Genomic DNA, 5087 nt, shown 5'->3' on the forward strand with positions numbered 1-5087 from the left:
GGTTACGTAGTATCGTGTCATGCGATTGGTCAATCTGCATTGAAGGGGTGAGCTGAGCAGAACGCTGTAATCTCGATGACGCAATTGCGCAAAAAGCTACGTCATCACGCCATGTTAAAATTTACGTCCTTATGATATGATCACATGAAATTATTTGAACTTCGAGAAGTGTTGTTATTCGTATGACAGCGGTTCATTGATACGTGTGATTTAGTGTGGTCGCGTACAGGTATGAGCTGGTACTGCAGTGCTGGCTTTGCCAAGACGAAAGGTACATATGCATACTCGCTTCTAAGCAGCCCAGCCTGGGTTAGAATCCCGACCCCAGGTAAAAACTGTCATCCCGGAGTTGCACAGGTAGCAGGTGGTTCGAATCACCGTGCTGGGAAAAATGAACATTTTAAAAGTCTTGAATGCTGCTCTCCCACCAGCCACACCTGTGCAAATACGGCTGTTTCTTTCTTTAGAACTAGCGAGGTACCCGTGCTACTACGCATAGGTGAAAGGCCATAGGCAAACAGACAATGCAGAGACAGTGAATGCTAAACCACGAACCAATAAATTCCACATTCCTGTGCCACATTCAGTCGAACGTCAGGTATGGACAGCAGGTTCGTGAATGACTTGGGCAAAAAACCGGCAAATGCCAAACCGTGAACCAATAAATTCCACATTCCTGTGCCACATTCAGTCGAACGTCAGGTATGGACAGCAGGTTCGTGAATGACTTGGGCAAAAAACCGGCAAATGCCAAACCACGAACCAATAAATTCCACATTCCTGTGCCACATTCAGTCGAACGTCAGGTATGGACAGCAGGTTCGTGAATGACTTGGGCAAAAAACCGGCAAATGCCAAACCATGAGCCAATAAATTCCACATTCCTGTGCCATCTTCAGTCGAACGTCAGGTATGGAGAGCAGGTTCGTGAATGACTTGCACAAAAAAATGGCAAATGCCAAACCGTGAACCAAGAAATTCCACATTCCTGTGCCACCTTCAGTTGGACGTCAGGTATGGACAGCCGGTTCGTGAATGACTTGGGCTAAAAAAACAGCAAATGCCAAACCGTGAACCAATAAATTCTAGATTCCTTTGCCGCCTTCAGTCGAACATCAGGTATGGACAGCAGGTTCGTGAATGGCTTGGGCAAAATAACGGCAAATGCCAAACAGTGAACCAATAAATTCCACATTCCTGTGCCACCTTCAGTCGAACGTCAGGCATGGACACCCGGTTCGTGAATGACTTGGGCAAAAAAACGGCAAATGCCAAACCGTGGACCAATAAATTCCACATTCCTGTGCCACCTTCAGTCTGATGTCAGGTATGGGCAGCCAATTCGTGAATGGCTTGGGCAAAATAACGGCAAAGGCCAAACAGTGAACCAATAAATTCCACATTCCTTTGCCGCCTTCAGTCGAACGTCAGGTATGGACAGCAGGTTCGTGAATGGCTTGGGCAAAATAACGGCAAATGCCAAACAGTGAACCAATAAATTCCACATTCCTGTGCCACCTTCAGTCGAACGTCAGGCATGGACACCCGGTTCGTGAATGACTTGGGCAAAAAAACAGCAAATGCCAAACCGTGGACCAATAAATTCCACATTCCTGTGCCACCTTCAGTCTGATGTCAGGTATGGACAGCCAATTCGTGAATGGCTTGGGCAAAATAACGGCAAATGCCAAACAGTGAACCAATAAATTCCACATTCCTGTGCCACCTTCAATCGAACGTCAGACATGGACAGCAGGTTCGTGAATGACTTGGGCAAAAAAACAGCAAATGCCAAACCGTGAACCAATAAATTCCACATTCCTGTGCCACATTCAGTCGAACGTCAGGTATGGACAGCAGGTTCGTGAATGACTTGGGCAAAAAACCGGCAAATGCCAAACCATGAACCAATAAATTCCACATTCCTGTGCCACCTTCAGTCGAACGTCAGGTATGGACAGCAGGTTCGTGAATGACTTGGGCAAAAAAACGGCAAATGCCAAACCATGAACCAATAAATTCCACATTCCTGTGTCACATTCAGACGAACGTCAGGTATGGACAGCAGTTTCGTGAATGACTTGGGCAAAAAAACGGCAAATGCCAAACCATGAACCAATAAGTTCCACATTCCTGTGCCACCTTCAGTCGAACGTCAGGTATGGACAGCAGGTTCGTGAATGGCTTGGGCAAAAAAACGGCAAATGCCAAACCGTGAACCAAGAAATTCCACATTCCTGTGCCACCTTCAGTCGGACGTCAGGTATGGACAGCCAGTTCGTGAATGACTTGGGCTAAAAAAAACGGCAAATGCCAAACCGTGAACCAAGAAATTCCACATTCCTGTGCCACCTTTAGTCGAACGTCAGACACGGACAGCCAGTTCGTGAATGACTTGGGCAAAAAACTTACTGCAGCAGAATATTTCTATACCCAGTCAATGGCGAAACTGTGAATGTCACTGGTGGAAACCTCCACGTCATTTCCTCATTCTGGCTCTAAACTCAATATCTCTATATTTTTATTCCAAAGAGCATCATTCTAATCACAAATTAATACTATAGCATCTTATTATAATAGAGCAAACGTATATGGTTACTTATGTCCTTATATATGTCGTTATGTTTATATGCGACTAAAACGTCTTCTTCTTCTTCAAATAAATTTACCACCCTCTTAATTAACCCTCTTAATTGCGTTAAGACTGCTGAGACCCCTCAGACCTTTGATGACCCTTTAATTTCCCCCAACCCTTTCAGACCACCAAGACCCCTGAAGACCAAAAAGACCCTGAAGACCCCAAAGACCCCGAAGACCCAAAACACCCCAAAGACCCAAAACACCCCAAAGACCCAAAACACCCCGAAGACCAGGAAGACCCAAATGACCCCAAAGACCCAAAAGACACCGAAGACCCAAAACCCTGAAGACCCAAAACACCCCGAAGACCCAAAACACCCCGAAGACCCAAAACACCCTGAAAACCCAAAACACCCCAAAGACCCAAAACACCCAGAAGACCCAAAAGACCCTGAAGACCCAAAACACCCAGAAGACCCAAAAGACCCTGAATACCCAAAAGACCCTGAAGACCAAAAAGATCCCGAAGATCAAAAATACCCTGAAGACCAAAAATGACCCTGAAGATGCTAAAAGACCCAACGACCTTTAAAGACCAAGAAGAACCAAAAGACCCTTAAGACCCAAAAGACCCCAAAGACCCAAAACACCCTCAAGACCCAAAACACCCTGAAGACCCCAAAGACCCTTAAAGACCCTTTATACCCAAAAGACTCTTAAATACCCCAAATAATCAAAACACTCCAAAGACTCTTAAAGACCCTTAAGACCCAAAAGCCTCTGAAGTCACCAAAGACCCAAAAGACCCTGTAGACCCAAAACACTTCAAAGACCCAAAATACCCTTAAAAGCCCAGAGGATCCAAAAGACCCTGAAGACCCAAAACACCATGAAGACCCAAAAGACACCGAAATGGTCAAAGATGCCTACCCGTCTGAAATGACGCATGGTGAGGCGCGCAGAGCGCGCCGAGTCACGCTAGTTAATATAACAAAATACAATGTCAAAAACACTTGTGAGGTAAACTAATATAAATGCCATTCTGATGTGTTATCCAATACAGACGAATCTGCCAGTGAGAAATGATGGATACGAAAGGCTTCGTCCGGATCGAAAATCATAATTTTATAAAGAAATGCATGAAACCTAACCCAAACCCTAATCTTATCTTCTAGACTTGGTTATGACAAACTTCCCAACAAATGTCTGCTGTTCTTCTTCTGCTCCAATCGGTTCTTCTGATCATGTGCTTGTTAAAGTGGACATCTCTCTGACCATTCTCAGAGAGCCTCCTCAGCATCGACGAGTCTGGCATTTCACTCAGGCCGACTGGCATGGTCTTCAAGCAGACATCAATCATCTGGACTGGTCTCCCATCTCTACTGCCTCTGACATCAATTCTTCCTGGGAATTCTTCCAAAGCAAACTGCTCTCTCTCATGCACAGATTTATCCCATCTAGACTTCAGTTGTCATACCCTTCCTCCCGCCCATGGTACACGGAATCTTGTGGTGAGGCAGTTGCCCTGAAACAACTTGTCTTTGCCTCTTGGAAGGCTAATCCAAGTGAAGGCAATCTCAGTTCCTTTCACAAAGCTCAGAACAAGCGTATGTCTACCATCAGGAGTGCCAGGAAGCACTATCTCTCTACTCTCAAGACTGAACTCTCAAACCTGTCTCCCTCCTCCAAATCCTGGTGGAGTCTGGTCAAATCTGTTTCTGGTGTTTGTTCCCCCTCCATCCCCTCCATTACCTCAAACTGCTACACAGTTGACACCGCACGTGAAAAAGCCGAATGCCTCAACTCTGTGTTTGCCTCAAAATATTGTGTCCTGGACCCATCTCTCTCTGTACCCACCTTTCCCAGTCGAACCCAGCTGTTACTGGACTCTGTGTCCTTCTCACCTGACAAGGTTGAGAAGTTTCTGTCAAACCTCGACTCTTATTCTGCAACTGGACCAGACGGCATCAGCCCACGGGTCCTAAAATCCTGCTCTTCCGCTCTCTCACACCCTCTCTCTGTTCTTTTCACCCTCTCTTTTGCTCAAGGTCATCTGCCAGCATCTTGGAAATCAGCAAACATCAACGCTTTACACAAAAAAGGTGCAAAAACAGATCCTTGTAACTACAGACCAATCAGCCTGCTCCCAATAATCAGCAAGGTCATGGATTCCATCATTGCTTCTGACATCAAATCCTTCCTCTTCTCCAATGGCTTGATCTCTGATCATCAATTTGGATTCAGACTAGGTCATTCTACCATGGACATGTTGCTTCTGCTGTCTCAAAAATGGATGGAGGTCCTCAATGCCAAACAGGAAATCAGAGCTGTCTCCCTTGACATATCACGTGTCTTCGATACGGTCTGGCACACCGCTCTGCTCACCAAACTCTCCTCCTATGGTAGTATGGTATCCATGGAAATCTCCACACATGGCTTGTGGACTTCCTCTCTGGTCGTAGTCAACGTGTGGCCCTGAATGGATTTCTCTCATCTCTCCTTCCTGT

This window comes from Myxine glutinosa, chromosome 3 (genome assembly GCF_964187855.1).
Source record: "Myxine glutinosa chromosome 3, kmMyxGlut1.1, whole genome shotgun sequence".
Classification (NCBI taxonomy): domain Eukaryota; kingdom Metazoa; phylum Chordata; class Myxini; order Myxiniformes; family Myxinidae; genus Myxine; species Myxine glutinosa.